Raw genomic sequence first — 21,332 nt, 5'->3', positions numbered from 1 at the left:
GAAGTTCTAGATTACATTCTTGAATGTAATCCAGGCTTCTTTCTTTGCTATGGTCATCATTCCTTCATACTGCTCATCATATGTCAATGTTTTGATTTGTGGCCTAACAAAGGTGCCTTCTTTTCCTTTTGTTGTTAAGTTTTGGAAATTTACTGCAAATGTATCTGAAGCAGTTTCCTGACTTATCTAGTGCTCTTATGCTCTTCCAAACTGCTTCATCAACCCCAGCTTTTGATGGAATGATGGTAAGAATACTTTATAGGGCTGAATCAACTTTTAATGAATGATGTTCTCTGAACTAGGAGTAAATATGTTTCTAAGAGGAATTCCTCTTTTTTCAGTGTTGATCTCTCATGCAACTATCCCACTCACATAAAAATCACAGCATCTTTGTGCACCCAGACTGCTCACCTAAGAGGGGTGGAAAGAAAAGAAAATTAAATGAGAACTGCATGGGAGTATGCAGTTTACACCTTCACCCATGAGAAAGACTGAAACCAACATGCTTAATCTCTCCAACTCAATTTAGCAGTCAGCTCACACCCACACATACAGGACATGCTGAGCTCAGTTTGAATTAAAGAAAGAAAGAAAATGAAAAGACCTAGACGCTGTCTGCATTACATGAGCACTGATAGTTGTACACCACCTATACAAAATAGGTGATATTTACTTCTCAGAAAACTGTAAGTGATGAGAAAAATGGATGTCATATTTGGATTCTGTGCACTTGATATGGTATAAATCCATATGAAACATCATTTTTGTTCCATAATCAGTATTAAAGATGGAAATGATCATGATATGGTACTATGATTCATCAAAGCCAATAACTACTGTAATAAGGCACACATATAAAGAGTGATTTTATATTCATCATACTTAGTCTCTGTCTCCCGCGTCAATGAGGCAGAGCAAGGAAACAAACAAAAGAATGGCCTAACCCACCTACAAACACATGTATATACATAAATGCCCACACACGCACATACATACCTATATATTTCAATGTATACATACATATACAGATACAGATATATACATTTATACTCATGTACATATCCAAACTTGCTGCCTTCATCCATTCCTGTCTCCACCCCACTAAAAAATCTTTCATTCTTTTCTTTCATTTGAAGTTTGATATGTCATTTTCAAACAAGAAGAATGCGTACAAAACTGAGTACTAAAACAACAGAATCGTATTGCACCTATTCCAAGAAATCTACCTTAAACTTTAAATAATTAAAACTGAGTACTAAAACAGCAGAATCGTATTGCACCTATTCCAAGAAATCTACCTTAAACTTTAAATAATTTTCAATATGAACAATGGTTCAGTGACAAAACCAATTAAATCATACATATACGACAGTTTTATGCACAAAGCAAATATTGTAGCATGTCATCATTTTCTTCAAAACTTTCATACTATTTTATTATAATTATCACTATTTACATAAAGTATCAGTTGTTGTGGGAATAATTCTACTAATAATGATACATTAGCTAAAATGGCTCATACCAGTGATACCAATAGACTAATGCACCAATTGTTATAACTGACAACACGGTAAGCTATCATTGGTTTGTATGTATATAAATTTACAAATTGAGTAAAGCTATACAGAATTTGGACAAGTGCCAGGTAGAGGTGTCTTCAGCCACCTGCAGGACAGTCATTTGTAAATATCCTCACACTCAGTGTAAGAACATTCACAAATCACTTTGGGAAACGAGGCATTTCCCTTGTTCTAGACAACAGATTTTGATGACAGTGGTACCAACTAATTCCTTACACTCAGATCAGTTGGTTTAATGCTCTTTGGGTATGTTCTAATAGGCAGATTTTAATGAAAGTAGTAGCATTGGATTCCTCATCCTCTGTAGAGATCATGCAGAGTGCAGAATATTATATGCAGCAACTACTACTCCCACAATTCTAACTCTGCACAAAGTGGGCAGGGCTTTCAGAAAGAAGGAAATTGTTTGATAAAAGCACTTTACATCAACAGTTCAGGGTCTAAGAAATCAAATGGTACCACTTTGGTTAAAATATACATTCTAGAACAAGAGGGATGCCTATTGAGTCCCCATATAATTAAGGAATGTCCTACAGAAAGATGAAAACAAAACATTCTCCAAGTCCTTGTTCTAATTTTAGAGGACTTCATTTGGTAGGTAAATCAATTCACAACCTGAATGATACTGTACTAAAAGATAATTCATCTTTTGTGTCTAGGACGCAAATTTCCATTAGTTTCTAAAATGCACTAACTATATCTCTGATGCCTGTTCCAAGTGGAACCCCTTCAAAGGGGTGGTCACAGCAACACAGTCTCCATAACCGAAGAACTCCAGTGCCCCTTCTTAACCTTTAGTGCCTCACCCTTGACAGGCCACTGGCAGAAGGCAAGTCTAGCGCAGTGTTTGCAGAGGCTCCTGCCTAAAGTTCATAATGACTACTTCTATCTAATGCTCCTACCTACTACCTTTATCAAATATTTCTACCTAATAATCCTACCTACTTACTTCCATATACTGTTCCTACCATTTTGCTAAAAGGCTGGGCTAGCACACAGTGCTCACCACAGGAAAAACTAGAGTGAAGAATGAGCTGCACGAGTCAAGTGTTGTCAAGTGTTACATGTGACAAGGAGAGATTGTAGGTTGCTGCCAGAATACCAGTAGCCCATATGCTTGTGGGGTAGAAATAAAAGACAGCTACCTGGGTCAGACGAGTGCAACTTCACAACCACTACAGTGCTGTCTCACTAAGCAGATGTCACTAACCCTTCTGATACCCAGATAGGTAGTACTGGTAATATACCTCCGTAGTCGTTGGCTGCCTACCAGCTACTACCTACATCTAAAATGCACTCCACTGGATATAACCATGCATCAAGTGATTCAATCTGAATCCGAGCTGAGCCTTGCAAATATGTTGAGCGAACTCAGATGTATAATAAGATAAAAAGACAGAAATCCAGCATACTCGGATCTGTACCACATAAGGTCATATTCTTATATGCTTATAGACATAAATTCACTGTTTGCCTCTCAAGCCAAACACCACATGGTACCATCCAGCAAAGCATATCTCCTCACTCACAATGGTGGTTCATAACTAGATTCCATGTGCCTTCTGTAGCATTCCGACATACCAGTGATCTTTTTGTCTTCATATCTACTGGCATTTTACAATGTCTTATATCATCATCTAGCCTAAAATTTTTCCTCTCCCTCATAAGACTTCCAAGTTGTTTAATAAAAAGAGGAAGTTACATGAAAGAAAAGAAAATATCATTCTTTAAATAATCCTTTACAAAGGAAATACCAATTCCACAGGAGAAGGACAAATATCATCTTTCTGATACATTTTACACCATGCTTTCACCACATATTTTCCCCTGTAATTTAAAGCCCAGCCCATTTTATAAAGACAGAATCTGGGCAGGTAATCCTTCCCTCCTGTCTATAGTTTCCAAATGAATGAACTGAGAAGGTGGCCAAGTGAGGATTTTTCCCTCTATGGCTTGGTCATTTGTTCTTGACGCTCCTCACGAACAAGAGAAATGGTGTATATGTATTGTGGAATAAGGGGTGCTACCCATATCTTCACTCAATGTTAAATCTATAGAGTAAAGGAGTTCATTGGTACCACTTTCAACAAAAACTACCTACTAAAACTTATGCATCCACTTTCTGACAAATTACACTAATCTAAAAAATCTGAAATCATTTCCCAAAGCTAGTTTAGGAGCTATGTTAACCTGGTAATCTACCTAAATCCATTCTAGTAAATATAAGGTATGCATAGCCCAATTCCAGAAAGAAACAGAATGATGGGTTAACCTATCACAACCCTAAAATCTCATCAGCACCCAACATCACTTTAAAAGAGTAAGGAGTCCAGTGGTATGGGTTTCTTCTAAATCTTAAGTTCTTTTCTTAATCGTTCCATGGCTAAAACCTACCTAGAGTAGGTGACACAATACCTTTTCGGATTAAGTCCCCTTTAAATAGCCAGTAGTTTACTTGTCAAGCAGAGTTTAATTCCACGTAGAAAACTTGTTCACGTATCATTAATTCAAAGATTTACACAGGTATATACTTGCACAAAAGTTCTTAGAGTGTATGGGAATGAGGCAAAAATACACCCAGCAAGCAATGTCTTACCTCGATCTGGGGAACAGAGTCACCCCCAATCATCTGGTCCGAGGACGAACTACCCTCCCTAGCTACATTCTCGGAACCATGAATCAAAGATATGTCGTCTGATGTGGGACTTTTCAGGCAGTTTCCCATCCTCCCCAGTGCTTATAGGAGTCTATCAGCAACAAAGAAAGTGGGGAAATTCACCCTTATGTGAATATTTGTAATCACCATGTCAGATTCGCACTTGTGTAGCCTTGGCACTCGCTCGTGACTTCACAGCTGACGCGGAGGAAGACATCACCTGCAAACATAAACAACAAGGGGAAACTAGTTCTGATGACTTTCCAGGTGTACCTTATTTATCATAAGTCCACTGAAGTTTAAATGAGTTTCATAGTCCCATAGGCTTAAGTTTTTAAGAAAATGATCCCAAATTACATTGTCACACAGCTTTCTGCACAAACAAGGCCTTTGTTATGGTTTTGATGTCGTCTGCCATATAAATATGTAGGCGGGTCATTTAAATCACCTGGATCGTTACTATTACCCCAACAATGTTGCCCCAACGTCGTAATTCATGACATTCTGGTAATGAGACATAGATCATATCTCATCTATACCCCACCCTTTAAATTATATGATTAGAGCTCATTATTCAAGGGAATTATATATATATATATATATATATATATATATATATATATATATATATATATATATATATATATATATATATATATATATCTATGTGTGTATATATATATTCTCTTTTTATATTATATATCTATTATGCTTAGTCGCTGTCTCTCGCGTTAGCGGGATAGCGCAAGAAACAGACGAAAGAATGGCCCACTCCACCCACATATACATGTATATACATAAACGCCCACACAAACACACACATATACATACCTATACATTTCAACGTGTACATATATTTACATACACAGACATATACATATTTACATATGTATACATTCATACTTGCTGCCTTATTCCATTCCCGTCGCCATCCCGCCACACATGAAATAACACCCCAATCCTCCCGCGCTCTTGCGAGATAGTGCTACGAAAAGACAACAAAGACCACATTCGTTCACACTCAGTCTCTAGTTGTCATGTGTAATGCACCGAAACCACAGCTCCCTTTCCACATCCAGGTCCCACAGAACTTTCCATGGTTCACCCTCAGACGCTTCACATGCTCTGGTTCAAACGACCCATTGAAAGCTCGTCGACCCCGGTATACCACATCTTTCCAATTCACTATTCCTTGCATGCCTTCACCCTCTTCCACGTTCAGGCCCCAATAGCTCAAGCTCATTTTCACTCCATCCTTCCACCTCCACTTCTCGTTCCCTCCACCTCTTACACATATATTCTTTTTGTCAATCTTTCCTCACTCATTCTCTCAACGTGACCAAACCATTTCAATGCACCCTCTTCTACTGTCTCAACGAAACTCTTTTTATTGCCACACATATCTCTCACCCTTTCATTACTTACTCGATCAAACCACCTCACACCACATATTGTCCTCAAACATTTAATTTCCAAAACATCCACCCTCCTCCGCACAAACCTATCTATAACCCATGCCCCATATAACATTGTTAGATCCACTGTTCCTTCTAACATTCCCATTTTTGCTCTCCGAGATAACGTTCTCGCCTTCCACACATTCTTCAACGCTCTCAGAACCTTCGGCCCTTCACCCACCCTGTGAATCAATTTCGCTTCCATGGTTCCATCAGCTGCTAAATCCACTCCCAGATATCTAAAACACTTCACATCCTCTAGTTTTTCTCCACTCAAATTTACCTCCCAAATAACTTGTCCCTCAACCCTACTGAACCCAATAACCTTGTTCTTACTCACATTTCCCGTTAGCTTTCTTCTTTCACACACGTTACCAAACTCAGTACAACTGACTCACTTCCCAAGCCCACTCATCCACGACAGACTGCATACTTGCCCATCTCTCCAAAACTCTTGCATTCACCTCCTTAACCACCCTATCCATAAACAAAACAACCATGGAGACATAACGCACCCCTACCGCAAACCGACATTCACTGGGAACCAATCACTTAAGTATATATATATATATATATATATATATATATATATATATATATATATATATATATATATATCCCGGGGGATAGGGGAGAAACAATACTTCCCACGTATTCCCTGCGTGTCGTAGATGGCGACTAAAAGGGGAGGGAGCGGGGGACTGGAAATCCTCCCCTCTCGTTTTTTTTTGTTTTTTTTAATTTTCCAAAAGAAGGAACAGTGAAGGGGGCTAGGAGAGGATATTCTCTGAAAGTCCCAGTCCTCTGTTCTTAATGCTACCTCGCTAACGCGGGAAATGGCGAATAGTTTGAAAGAAAAAGAAGAAAAAAAAGAAAATATATATATATATATATATATATATATATATATATATATATATATACATATACACACGTCCACACACGCAAATATACATACCTACACATCTCAACGTATACATATATATACACACACAGACATATACATATATACACATGTACATACTATCTGCCTTTGTTCATTCCCATCGCCAGCCCGCCACACATGAAATAACAACCCCCACCCCCCTCATGTGGGCGAGGTAGCGCTAGGAAAAGACAACAAAGGCCACTTTCGTTCATATTCAGTCTCTAGCTGTCATGTAATAATGCACCGAAACACAGCTCCCTTTCCACATCCAGGCCCCACAGAACTTTCCATGGTTTATCCCAGAAGCTTCACATGCCCTGGTTCAATGAATTGACAGCACGTCGACCCCGGTATACCACATCGTTCCAGTTCACTCTATTCCTTGCACGCCTTTCATCCTCCTGCTTGTTCAGGCCCCGATCACTCAAAATCTTTTTCACTCCATCTTTCCACCTCCAATTTGGTCTCCCACTTCTCCTCGTCACCTCCACTTCTGACAAATATATCCTCTTGGTCAATCTTTCCTCACTCATTCTCTCCATGTGACCAAACCATTTCAAAACACCCTCTTCTGCTCTCTCAACCACACTCTTTTATTACCACACATTTCTCTACCGATCAAACCACCTCACACCACATATTGTCCTCAAACATCTCATTTCCAGCACATCCACCCTTCTCCGCACAACTCTATCCAGATCCCACGCCTCGCAGCCATATAACATTGTTGGAACGACTATTCATTCAAACATACCAATTTCTGCTTTACGAGATAATGTTCTCGACTTCCACACATTCTTCAATGCTCCCAGAACTTTCGCCCCCTCCCCCACCCTATGATTCACTTCCGCTTCATTGGTTCCATCCGCTGCCAAATCCACACCCAGATATCTAAAACACTTCACTTCCTCCAGTTTTTCTCCATTCAAACTTACGTCCCAATTGACTTGTCCCTCAAGCCTACTGTACTTAATAACCTTGCTCTTAATCACATTTACTCTTAGCTTTCTTCTTTCACACACTTTACCAAACTCAGTCACCAGCTTCTGCAGTTTCCCACATGAATCAGCCACCAGCGCTGTATCATCAGCGAACAACAACTGACTCACTTCCCAAGCTCTCTTATCCACAACAGACTGCATACTTGCCCCTCTTTCCAAAACTCTTGCATCCACCTCCCTTACAACTCCATCGATAAACAAATTAAACAACCAAGGAGACATCACACACCCCTGCCGCAAACCTACATTCACAGAGAACCAATCACTTTCCTCTCTTCCTACACGAATATATATATATATATATATATATATATATATATATATATATATATATATATATATATATATATATATATATATATTTACCATGTTTACCAAAATGGTGTTCTAGCTACGTCTCTTCGTTGTATATCAACTGACTGTTATATTTCTCTCTTGTGTCTCCCCTGATAATTTGATTATTACACGAAAGTGCACTTGGGAACTTATCGTGTTTCATTTTCTCCTGGACTCATAGGCATAGGCATATATATATATATATATATATATATATATATATATATATATATATATATATATATATATATATATATATATTTGTTTATTTATTTATTTATTTATTTTGCTTTGTCGCTGTCTCCTGCGTTAGCGAGGTAGCGCAACGAAACAGACGAAAGAATGGCCCAACCCACCAACATACACATGTATATACATACACGTCCACACACGCAAATATACATACCTATACATCTCAACGCATGCATATATATACACACACAGACATATACATATATACACATGTACATAATTCATACTGTCTGCCTTTATTCATTCTCGTTGCCACCTCGCCACACATGAAATAACAACCCCCTCCCCTTCATGTGTGCGAGGTAGCGCTAGGAAAAGACAACAATGGCCCCATTCGTTCACACTCAGTCTCTAGCAGTTATGTAATAATGCACCGAAACCACAGCTCCCTTTCCACATCCAGGCCCCACAGAACTTTCCATGGTTTACCCCAGACGCTTCACATGCCCTGGTTCAATCCACTGACAGCACGTCGACCCTGGTATACCACATCGTTCCAATTCACTCTATTCCTTGCACGCCTTTCACCCCCCTGGGGATAGGGGAGAAAGAATACTTCTCACGCATTCCTCACGTGTCGTAGAAGGCGACTAAAGGGGACGGGAGCGGGGGACTAGAAACCCTCCCCTCCTTGTATCTTAACTTTCTAAACGGGGAAACAGAAGAAGGAATCACGCGGGGAGTGCTCATCCTCCTCGAAGGCTCAGATTGTGGTGTCTAAATGTGTGTGGATGTAACCAAGATGAGAAGAAAGGAGAGATAGGTAGTATGTTTGAGGAAAGGAACCTGGATGTTTTGGCTCTGAGTGAAACGAAGCTCAAAGGTAAAGGGGAAAAGTCGTTTTGGAATGTCTTGGGAGTAAAGTCAGGGGTTAGTGAGAGGACAAGAGCAAGGGAAGGAGTAGCAGTACTCATGCAACAGGAGTGGTGAGAGTATGTGACAGACTGTAAGAAAGTAAACTTTAGATTGATATGGGTAAAACTGAAAGTTGATGGAGAGAGATGGGTGATTATTGGTGCCTATGCACCTGGGCATGAGAGGAAAGATCATGAGAGGCAAGTGTTTTGGGAGCAGCTGAGTGAGTGTGTTAGTAGTTTTATGCACGAGACCGGGTTATAGTGATGGGTGATTTGAATGCAAAGGTGAGTAATGTGGTAGTTGAGGGAATACTTGGTGTACATGGGGTGCTCAGTGTTGTAAATGGTAATGGTGAAGAGCTTGTAGATTTATGTGCTGAAAAAGGACTGGTGATTGGGAATACCTGGTTTAAAAAGAGAGATATACATGAGTATACGTATGTAAGTAGGAGAGATGGCCAGAAAGCCTTATTGGATTACGTGTTAATTGATAGGCGCGCGAAATAGAGACTCTTGGATGTTAATGTGCTGAGAGGTGCAACTGGAGGGATGTCTGATCATTATCTTGTGGAGGCGAAGGTGAAGATTTGTAGAGGTTTTCAGAAAAGAAGAGAGAATGTTGGGGTGAAGAGAGCGGTAAGAGTAAGTGAGCTTGGGAAGGAGACTTGTGTGAGGAAGTACCAGGAGAGACTGAGTACAGAATGGAAAAAGGTGAGAACAAAGGAGGTAAGGGGAGTGGGGGAGGAATGGGATGTATTTAAGGAAGCAGTGATGGCTTGTGCAAAAGATGTTTGTGGCATGAGAAGCGTGGGAGGTGGGTAGATTAGAAAGGGCAGTGAGCGGTGGGATGAAGAAATAAGATTATTAGTGAAAGAGAAGAGAGAGGCATTTGGACGATTTTTGCAGGAAAATAATGCAAATGAGTGGGAGATGTATGAAAGAAAGAGATAGGAGGTAATGAGAAAGGTGCAAGAGGTGAAAAAGAGGGCAAATGAGAGTCGGGGTGAGAGAGTATCATTAAATTCTAGGGAGAATAAAAAGATGTTTTGAAAGGAGGAAATAAAGTGCGTAAGACAGGGGAACAAATTGGAACATCTGTGAAGGGGGTAAATGGGGAGGTGATAACAAGTAGTGGTAATGTGATAAGATGGAGTGAGTATCTTGAAAGTTTGTTGAATGAGTTTGATGATAGAGTGGCAGATATAGGGTGTTTTGGTCGAGGTGGAGTGCAAAGTGAGAGGGTTAGGGAAAATGATTTGGTAAAGAGAGAAGAGGTAGTAAAAGCTTTGCGGAAGATGAAAGTCGGCAAGGCAGCGGGTTTGGATGGTATTATAGTGGAATTCATTAAAGAAGGGGGTGACTGTATTGTTGACTGGTTGGAAAGGTTATCTAATGTATGTGTGACTCATGGTGAGGTGCCTGAGTACTGGCGGAATGCTTGCATAGTGCCATTGTACAAAGGCAAAAGGATAAGAGTGAGTGCTCAAATTACAGAAGTATAAGTTTGTTGAGTATTCCTGGGAAATTTATGGGAGGGTATTGATTGAGAGGGTGAAGGCATGTACCGAGCATCAGATTGGGGAAGAGCAGTGTGGTTTCAGAAGTGGTAGAGGGTGTGTGGATCAGGTGTTTGCTTTGAAAAATGTATGGAAGGAAATACTTAGAAAAGCAAATAGATTTTTGTGTAGCATTTATGGATCTGGAGAAGGCATATGGTAGAGTTGATAGAGATGCTCTGTGGAAGGTATTAAGAATATATGGTGTGGGAGGTAAGTTGTTAGAAACAGTGAAAAGTTTTTATTGAGGATGTAAGGCATGTGTACATGTAGGAAGAGAGGGAAGTGATTGGTTCTCAGAGAATGTTGGTTTGCGGCAGGGGTGCGTGATGTCTCCATGGTTGTTTAATTTGTTTATGGATGGGGTTGTTAGGGAGGTGAATGCAAGAGTTTTGGAAAGAGGGGTAAGTATGCAGTCTGTTGTGGATGAGAGAGCTTGGGATGTGAGTTAGTTGTTCGCTGATGATACAGTGCTGGTGGCTGATTCGTGTGAGAAACTGCAGAAGCTGGTGACTGAGTTTGGTAAAGTGTGTGAAAGAAGAAAGCTTAGAGTAAATGTGAATAAGAGCAAGGTTATTAGGTACAGTACGGTTGAGGGAATAGTCAATTGGGAGGGAAGTTTGAATGGAGAAAAACAGGAGGAAGTAAAGTGTTTTAGATATCTGGGAGTGGATTTGGCAGTGGATGGAACCATGGAAGCGGAAGTGAATCATAGGGTGGGGGAGGGGGCGAAAGTTCTGGGAGCGTTGAAAAACGTGTGGAAGTCGAGAACGTTATCTTGGAAAGCAAAATTGGGTATGTTTGAAGGAATAGTGGTTCCAACAATGTTATATGGTTGCGAGGCGTGGACTATAGATAGAGTTGTGCGGAGGAGGGTGGATGTGCTTGAAATGAGATGTTTGAGGACAATATGTGGTGTGAGGTGGTTTCATCGAGTAAATAATGAAAGGGTAAGAGAGAGATGTGTGGTAATGAAAAGAGTGTGGTTGAGAGCAGAAGAGGGTGTTTTGAAATGGTTTGGCGAGAATGAGTGAGGAAAGATTGACCAAGAGGATATATGTGTCAGAGGTGGAGGGAACGAGGAGAAGTGGTATACCAAATTGGAGGTGGAAAGATGGAGTGAAAAAGATTCTGAGTGATCGGGGCCTGAACATGCAGGAGGATGAGAGGCGTGCAAGGAAAAGATTGAATTGGAACGATGTGGTATATCGGGATCGACGTGCTGTCAATGGATTAAACCAGGGCATGTGAAGCGTCTGGGGTAAACCATGAAAAGTTTTTTGGTCCTGGATGTGGAAAGGGAGCTGTGGTTTCGATTCATTATACATGACAGCTAGAGACTGAGTGTGAATAAATGTGGCCTTTGTTGTCTTTTCCTAGCTCTACCTCGCGCACATGCGGGGGGATGAGGTTGTCATTTCAAGTGTGGCGAGGTGGCGACGGGAATGAATATAGGCAGACAGCATGAATTAAGTACATGTGTATATATGTATATGTCTGTGTGTGTATATATATGTATACGTTGATATGTATAGGTAGGTATATGTGCGTGTGTGGACGCGTATGTATATACATGTGTATGTAGGTGGATTGCGCCATTCTTTCGTCTGTTTCCTTGCGCTACCTCGCTGACGCGGGAGACAACGACAAAGTATAATAAATAATATATTTATCTATTTATTTATTTTGCTTTGTTGCTGTCTCCCGCGTTTGCGAGGTAGCGCAAGGAAACAGACGAAAGAAATGGCACAACCCACCCCCATACACAATGTACACACACACCCGCCCACACACGCAAATTTACACACCTACACATCTCAATGTACACATATATATACACACACAGACACATACATATATACCCATGCACACAATTCACACTGCCTGCCCCTATTTATTCCCATCGCCACCTCGCCACACATGGAATACCATCCCCCTCCCCCCTCATGTGTGCGAGGCAGCACTAGGAAAAGACGACAAAGGCCCCATTCGTTCACACTCAGTCTCCAGCTGTCACGCAATAATGCCTGAAACCACAGCTCCCTTTCCACATCCAGGCCCCACACAACTTTCCATGGTTTACCCCAGACGCTTCACATGCCCTGATTCAATCCACTGACAGCACGTCAACCCCGGTATACCACATCGATCCAATTCACTCTATTCCTTGCCCGCCTTTCACCCTCCTGCATGTTCAGGCCCCGATCACTTAAACCTTTTTCACTTCATCTTTCCACCTCCAATTTGGTCTCCCACTTCTCCTCGTTCCCTCCACCTCCGACACATATGCCCTCTTGGTCAATCTTTCCTCACTCATTCTCTCCATGTGCCCAAACCATTTCAAAACACCCTCTTCTGCTCTCTCAACCACGCTCTTTTTATTTCCACACATCTCTCTTACCCTTACATTACTTACTCGATCAAACCACCTCACACCACACATTGTCCTCAAACATCTCATTTCCAGCACATCCACCCTCCTGCGCACAACTCTATCCATAGCCCACGCCTCGCAACCATACAACATTGTTGGAACCACTATTCCTTCAAACATACCCATTTTTGCTTTCCGAGATAATGTTCTCGACTTCCACACATTCTTCAAGGCTCCCAGGATTTTCGCCCCCTCCCCCACCCTATGATTCACTTCCGCTTCCATGGTTCCATCCGCTGCCAGATCCACTTCCAGATATCTAAAACACATTACTTCCTCCAGTTTTTCTCCATTCAAACTTACCTCCCAATTGACTTGACCCTCAACCCTACTGTACCTAATAACCTTGCTCTTATTCACATTTACTCTTAACTTCCTTCTTTCACACACTTTACCAAACTCAGTCACCATATATATATATATATATATATATATATATATATATATATATATATATATATATATATATATATATATATTCTCAGCAAAAATCTGATCCACACATCCACTACCTTTCCTAAAACCCTCTTTCTCCTTACTTTGCATTCAATCACTTCTTTCACTCCATGAATTGATATTCTTGCAAACACTTTTTCTGGCATACCTACCAGACTTATTCCCCTATAAATGCTGCAAGCATCCTTAACAATTTCCTTTGAATAAAGGAAGAGTAACACCTTTCACCTAATCCTCAGGCAAAACCTTCTGTTTACCGTGTTGAATTGCATTTCAAATGCGCCAACTCTACCACTCTTTCCCCTCAATTCTTTTACATTTCCTCCGTAATCCCATCCACTGCAGGTGCCTTTCCTACCTTCAGCCTCATTATTGCCCTTCCTATCTCTCTTTTAGCTGTAGGTCATTGCGCTTGTATCCTCTTCCTTCCCTCCTACATATTCATGCATGTAACAACTTGTTACTGCTGCCTCACATTCTTCCACATTCATCAGTTCTTCAAAATACTCTTTCCATCTTCCTTTCGCTTCCTCTTTCTGATTCAGCACCTCCCCTTCCTTACTTCTCACATTAACATTTCCACTCTTATATCCACCTATTTCCTTTTTCACCTAGTTCAATTTCTTATTTTTTCTAAACTCTTTGCTCAACTTTCTTCCAAAATCTTCATCTACTCTTTCTTTTCTTTCCTCTATCACCTTATCATTCCACTTACACATCTTATGTTCTTTCCACTTCTGCTGAACCTCCACTAATACATTCCTCTCAAGCAATCTACCATATGCCTTTTTCTTCTCTTCCACATTTCTAATCTCATCCCTCTACCATGCATATCCCTTTTTATGATTATTTCACACAACCTTGTATCCAACTACCATTTCTACAACCTTTGTCAGTCTTTCTCTAAACATCTTAGATACCTCATAATCCTACATTTGCCGCACTTTCAACTAAACTTTCAGTTACCCTCCTTTCGAACTCCTCCTTGCATTCGTTCTCATTCATCTTTTCGCTTGCCAACACTTTTACCTCTCCATCCTTCCTTATACTATACCTGCACTTCTCCCTGATCCTCAACTCCGTAAGAACTGCAAAATGGTCGGTCTCCAAAGAATGCTCTTACAGCTCTATCGTCTAGCAAAAACCTTATTCAATTTTTCTTCTACGGCTACAGAGTTCTTCTCTTCCACCATTTCTCATCCACGTATATCTGTGGATCATCTTGTAACAGAAAAAAGCTTTTGCAAAGAATAAAGCTTTCTCGGTACAGACATCCACAACACAACTTTCATTCTCATTTACTCCAGGTACTATCCAAATGCCAATTACTCAGACTCATTTATACAGTCATTCCAATGTCTTAAGTAACGCTTCATACCATCTTCACCTCGCACAGTCTTCGTATTCACATGCGCATATACACATTACCATACATACTTCTCAATTTCAATCTTTCCTTTCACCTATACTATTCCTAATCCATCCCATTCATGCTCTGTAATACCCTCCCACACTCTCGGTGATAGCACAGCTGCACATCCTTGTTTCCCTCTTTCTTGATAAAAGCCATTAATTCCCATCCATACTGCTCTTCCTTTCACGCTCTTCAATAACTTGTATTCGTCATGTCCATTTTCACTCATTACACCCTGCCCAAGGATATGGGTATCCATACTCCTCAGCAAATTCTGCCTATAACTTCTAAATTTCCCACAAGCTCCAACAATTTACTCTCAACCAATCATCCCATTCACATTCAGCACCATCACCCTCAATCGCTTGTCCCTCTTACACCCCGCTAGAACTGGTGGACTCCAGCGCCGATTTTAAGCTTTGGTGCCTCACCCTTGATAAGGCCACTGGCGGAGTTCTAGTTCAGCGCAGCGTTTCAAGTCATATCTTCTGTGGTGAACAATTATCAGGAAACTTCGGGGAGAATAAGATTTTTGTTTTTGGAAGGAGGTTAATAGCGTGAGGAAAAACAAGTGAAGACATAGAACATAGGAAAAGTGTGCAGATATGGAAGTGGTAAGAGGTATTGATGAGGTGAAGAGATGGAGTGAGTATTTCTAAGGACTGTTGAATGTGTTTGATGAGAGGTTGGCTGATGTAAGGTGCTTAGGTCAGGGAGGTATCCGTAAAGAGAGGGAAGGTCATGGAAAGTAGTTTGGTGAAGAAGAAGAGGTGGTGAAAGCCTTGCGTAAGATGAAGTGTGGCAAGGCTACTGGACTGGATGGTAATGCAGTTGAATAGCGTAATAAAGGGGGTGACTGTGTTGCTGATTAGTTTATTAAGAGTTTCATTGTATGTATGCATTATGGAGAGGTGACTGAGATTTGGCGAAATGCATGCATGGTGCCATTTTATAAAAGCAATGGAGAAATTTGTGAATGTTCAAACTACAGAAGCAGAAGTTTGTTGAGTGTGCATGGTAAGTTTATGGGAAAGTGGTTTACATGAGTTTACCTGAGAAAGACAGACAAAAGGAGGCCTGATTGGCCCACGACTGGGTTGTCTGAAAAAAAAAAAAAATTGACAAAGACGGTAATTCCGCTCAGTACTTCTTTAAGCTATCATCGACTCCCCACTGCTGCACATTAGCCCTCTAGTGTCCCCGTTACCGCTTTCGTTTATGCTTTTATTTTTGGCGTTTTTCTTAAAGTGTACCTGAATTTATAAAGTATTTGTCTAATCGACTTTTGAAGGTATTTGTAGTTTTAGCATTCACTACGTCTGACGGTAACTTATTCCAGTGTTCAACACACCTATAGATGCTTTTTCCCCACGTCCGTACTACATCTTTTATCTTTGAGTTTTATTCCTTTGTCCTGGTAACCGCATTTTCTTGTGCATCGAAAAGATGCTCGTGATTTACTTAACTGAGCTTGCTCAGAATTTTGAACGCTTGGATTAAGTCGCCGCGAAGTTTACGTTTTTTTTTAAGGGAGAAAAGATCCAATCGCTTTGCTTCTCTTCGATGCTAGATATCTAAAGGATGGGATCGGTTTTGTCGCGCGTTTTTGTACTTGCTCTATTTTTTGGGAACCAAAACTGGACTGAATATTCAAGGTGTGATCTTATTAGAGAATTATTTCTGGTGTCTTATCATCTATGTTCCTGCCTATGAAACCTAACATTTGGTTACATTTCTTACTTGCTGCTTGACTCTGTTTAGTGTATTTCAAATCGTTGCTAATGACAACTCCAAGACCTTTATTTCGTTACTTTAGTTAGAGTTTCCGAATAGTTTGTATTCGTAACGTATATTCTTGTCTCCAAAGTGCATAACTTTACACTTGTCTACATTGAACTTCATTCGCCATCTGTCTGACCACTCTGCTAGTAAGTTAAGATCACTGAATCATTTCGCAGACCCGCCTGTTTACAGCTCTACCTCCTAGTTTAGTATCATCAGCAGATTTGGAGATCTTAGATGTGAGACCGAGTTCTAGGTCATTAATATATAGTATGACAAGAATTGGGTGTAGGACTGACCCCTGTGGTAATTGAGTATTGAGTTGGGGAGGAACAACTGTGATAGACTATTTATGGATCAGGAGTTTGTTCAAAAAAAAAAAAAGAATGTGCATGAAAAATGCAAAGAGTAATAGAAGGATTTGTATATAGCAGGCCTTATAAATACATGGCGTGGGAGGAAAGCTGCTCGAGGCAGTGAGTGAGTGAGTGTGGCTGAAGTAAAGTTGGAGGTAACTCTTGATGTTAACCGGAGGTCTGGCCTTGTGGCTAGAGTGGAAGTGGGGAGTTTGTTCGAGGATAAGAAAGTAAGAAATGGGAAATACAGAAGTATAAAAGACTCAGGGATCAACCAGAGAACTACATTGTTCTTGCTTTTTATTTGATGGTTTTGTTTGGTTTGTTGGTCTGTGTTGTTAAGTCGTCAGACTTTCGTTATGTACTTATCAATAAATAAGTTTCTATTGATATCTATCTTATAGTTGTTTATTGATGTTTGTTGTGCTTATTATGCTGGTGAGGGAGGGGAGGGGGGTTAACCAGGCTCTTGTTTTTCTAGTTGCTTGCTCCATTTCTATATATATTTTGGTGTCGGATCATTTGATTTCATTATTTTCCTGCTACTTGTGAACCAGTAATAGCTGTTTTCTATATCATCTTCTCCTTCTACTGTCCATTTTTGGAACGCTTCTGCATTTTGTTCTTCAACTTTCCCATATTGTTTTTGCTATTTTGTGAAGTAATATATTTAATGGTAGTAGATTTGCTCCTTGATGTAGTTTTTCACTTCTGATTATTTCTGGATATTTCATGTTAAATTTCAGTGCATTGTGTTGCACTCTGTAATCTTCTTGTATTTGTTGACTTTATTGCATGTTTTTTTTTTTCATACTATTCGCCATTTCCCGCATTAGCGAGGTAGCGTTAAGAACAGAGGACTGGGCCTTTGAGGGAATATCCTCACCTAGCCCCCTTCTCTGTTCCTTCTTTTGGAAAATTAAGAAAAAAAAATGAGAGGGGAGGATTTCCAGCCCCCCCCCCCCTCCCCGCTCCCTTCCCTTTTAGTCGCCTTCTACGACACGCAGGGAATACGTGGGCTTCAAGTATTCTTTCTCCCCTATCCCCAGGTCTTGCTATCGTTGGGAGCTGAAGTGGTCCTGTTGATACTTTGAATATTATTGGGATTGGTTGTGAAGGGTGACTACTGTAGTTTAAGAATGTTTTGTCATTTCCAGATATAAAATCTGGTTTTGCCCATGACTGATGACCCATGAATATTTCAGAGTTTGGGCCAATGTGTATTGATTTACATGTACTCATTACAGTACTTCAAGCTTATGTGATGTTATTATTGGTATTGTTTTGTATTAAAGTCTCCTATTATGTACGTTGGGTAATTTGAGTTAATCATTTTCTACAGATTTGGAGCCGGTAGAAAAGGTCGTCTGCGAGGTATACAAATTGTTGATACTATTATATCACCGGCTGTTGTGTTTGAGATCCAATTATTTCAAGCTCAAATTCCTCTATAATTTCGTATTTGATAATTTTCTTTACTGCATCATTTTTTCTCCTGGTTTGTTTCTTTGGTGCACATTGTAATTGAAAATCTTTATTTTTTTCTGTTGAAGTATTCCCGAGACTGCTTTATAAGCTTATGTCTGGATCTATGTTCGAATATGTATTACATAAGTTGTTTTATGTTGTGACTCAATCTCTTACGTTGTGTTGTACTATTGTTATTGTTTTCTTGACTGACACTGCCATTATTTTTTTTGTTTTTGTTTTGGTGTTGTTTGTTCTTGTAGACCATAATCGATTTTTCTAGTGTTTCATCTACTCTTTTGAAATCACTTTTCTTTGTCCTTGTTTGTTAACTATTAGTATTTCTTCTTTTGTTGGGTATGGTTTATGGTCATTCACATAAATTATTAGTCCTATTTCCTTTCCATATACTCGGTTTAATTCTTGTCTTTTTGGTTTTACTGCTGTTTCATGTGTTTCTATCCTATATTGTTTTTTTTTGTTTGTTTTTCATATGTTTCTCTTTGAGATCTTAGCACGAGATGTTTCTTCATAAGTGCATGTTTCAGTATTTCATCTTTTTTTTGTAACTGACATCTGTTCGTATTTCTTGGAAGTCATTTGTTCCAGCTGATATATAACAGTTTAGATGATTCTGGGCTTTTTAGGAACCACATTTCTTCTAGGTTATTATGTCTTAGCATTTTGTTCAGTTCTTCTTTCTAAGTTCGTGGATTGCAGATATTCATTACATGTGCATGCATTATGCTAATGAGTAGTTTTAATGTTTTACTTAGTTATTATTTTCTGTTTACCTCTTTTTTTCAGCTGCAGTGCAGCTTTGTTTGCAATACCTTAATATGTTTGTTGCTGTTTATCTACTATTTTTTTCTTCTCTTCTTCTTTCGTCTTTTTGATTAATTCCTTTTTATATACACAAGCCATAGCTAGTGTTCTGTATATTCTCTCGCTCTCACTTCCATTTCTTTTTCAGTTCAGTTATGCTTTGGTTGGGCCTTTGCATTCTGTCCATTTGCATCCTTCTGCAGATTCCGAGCGGTCTGTTTCATTATCATCTTTAAAAATGTTTGTTGCATGTTCTTCCGTTTTGTAGCATTTAAAGCAAGTCAATAGATTTATAAAAGTTTCCCTTTCAATTTGGTCGGATGTGACTGACGTGAATGCTAGAAATCCTTTTTGTAAGACTTCTCTGCCATTTGGATTTCTTCAAACTTCACGTTGATGACGTGTGTGTGTGTGTAGTCTTTTATCTTTATTTCAACTACTTTCAGGTAGTCATTTTTTGTCTTCTATTTCTCTCTTGATTTCATGTTTAGTATGCTGCCTGCCGACATGCTGGTCATGTTTACCTACAAATACGGTTCGCCTGGCTCGATTTCAGAAGGCATCATAACTGTTATTCCTTCCTTTTCAAGTATTTCCCGAGCTTCATTGCTGAGGATTTTGTCTGCCTCTTTTTCATCTCTGCAGACCGCCTTGTAACCGTTATTCGATGGAAAAAGGCACAGAAATGGAATGTTCAGCCAACCATATGCGATTTCGCATATCTCGTCTTTATCTATTCTTTTTCTTTATCCTTATATTTTAGTCTAACGCTTGTTGTCATTTTGCTATGTTGTTCTTCTTTGTATTTTTGTGTGTTTCTCTGATTGATCCCTGTCCTACACTTGCTCCGTACGGGTGGTGGGTTTGGTAAGATCAAGGATAGCGCAACTTGAGTTTTACCGCATTATCATGGCTTTCCCAAGCGGATCGGTAGGACTGGTTTTGCTGAACCTTTCCTACCTTCCCCATAATCCGCTGGGAGGCAGGCGAGGTGGGGCTAAAGAAGACGGACTTTGAGACGAACCGACCTGTCTATACTAGACAGATATGGGGTTCCCGCCGCCGAGCAAAGGTATGAAAAAAGTGAAATTGAAAATCAAATCGACATGCGTCTGTTTGAGGAAGTGGTTATTCAAGGATCTTCCCAACTGCAGATCACCTAAGCAGCAGGGATTGCACAATCAGGGCTTTGCCTCAATTAATCTGCTCCTAGCAAACTGGTCGATTCATTGGCGGTTGACCAACCACTAATTTGTTATCTAAATCCAACGTCTTAGACAACTCGGCCGACTAGGCTGAATCAAGCTTTGTCTCCAGCCTCAGCAGCAGCAGTAGCAAGGCACACTCGTTCAGCCAGCCTAGAGGCAGAGGGGTTTTGATCAAGAGCGTAAGGTTCGTGTGCGAGTAGGAAGAGAGGAGAGTGAGTGCACTTAGGATGATGAATTTGTTTATGGATGGGGTGATGAGGGAGGTAAATGCAAAGGCCCAGAGAGAAGTGCAAATATGGAGTCATTAGGGGTTGTGGGGGCCTTGGGAAGCGAGTTAGTTGTTTGCTGATGACAACACTGGTGACAGATTAGAGTGAGAAACTGCAGATGTTGGTGACCTAGCAGGGAGAGTGTACTAAAGGAGAAAGTTGGGAATGATTTTGAATCAGAGAAAAATGATTAGGTTTAGCAGGGTAGAGGGACGGGTTAGTCTGAATGGAAAAAACTGGAAGTAAAGTATTTACATGGCAGTACATGGAACTATGGAAGGGGGGAGGGAAGGTTCTGTGAGGATTGAGGAATGAGTGGAAAGAGAGGTTGTTATATGGGAGTACAAAATCAGGTATATATGAAGGTATATTAAACCCAACAATATTGTATGGATGAGAGGCATGGGCTGTAGATGAGGATGTGCGAAGGAGGGTGGATGTGATGGAAATGAAATGTTTGAAGACAGTATGTGGTGTGAGGTGGTTTGATCGAATAAG

The 21,332-nt window shown here is 40.1% G+C and overlaps 1 protein-coding gene across 3 annotated transcripts in view; it reads right to left on the bottom strand.

Moving 5' to 3' along the window:
- Nucleotides 1–21,332, bottom strand: part of LOC139766123 (uncharacterized) — a 309,760-nt gene that overhangs the window by 206,385 nt on the left and 82,043 nt on the right. For 2 of the 3 annotated variants that reach the window (XM_071694350.1, XM_071694359.1), the window contains one exon: nucleotides 4,177–4,456. The exons of the other annotated variant lie outside the window; for it this stretch is intronic. The gene's annotated coding sequence lies outside the window, so the exon portion shown is untranslated. The remainder of the gene's footprint in view (nucleotides 1–4,176; nucleotides 4,457–21,332) is intronic. 3 annotated transcript variants of the gene reach the window in all.

The sequence above is a fragment of the Panulirus ornatus genome, chromosome 4 (assembly GCF_036320965.1).
Source record: "Panulirus ornatus isolate Po-2019 chromosome 4, ASM3632096v1, whole genome shotgun sequence".
Taxonomy (NCBI): domain Eukaryota; kingdom Metazoa; phylum Arthropoda; class Malacostraca; order Decapoda; family Palinuridae; genus Panulirus; species Panulirus ornatus.
Note: the sequence above shows the minus strand (reverse complement) of the source record. Positions and strands in the feature narration are given on the sequence as shown.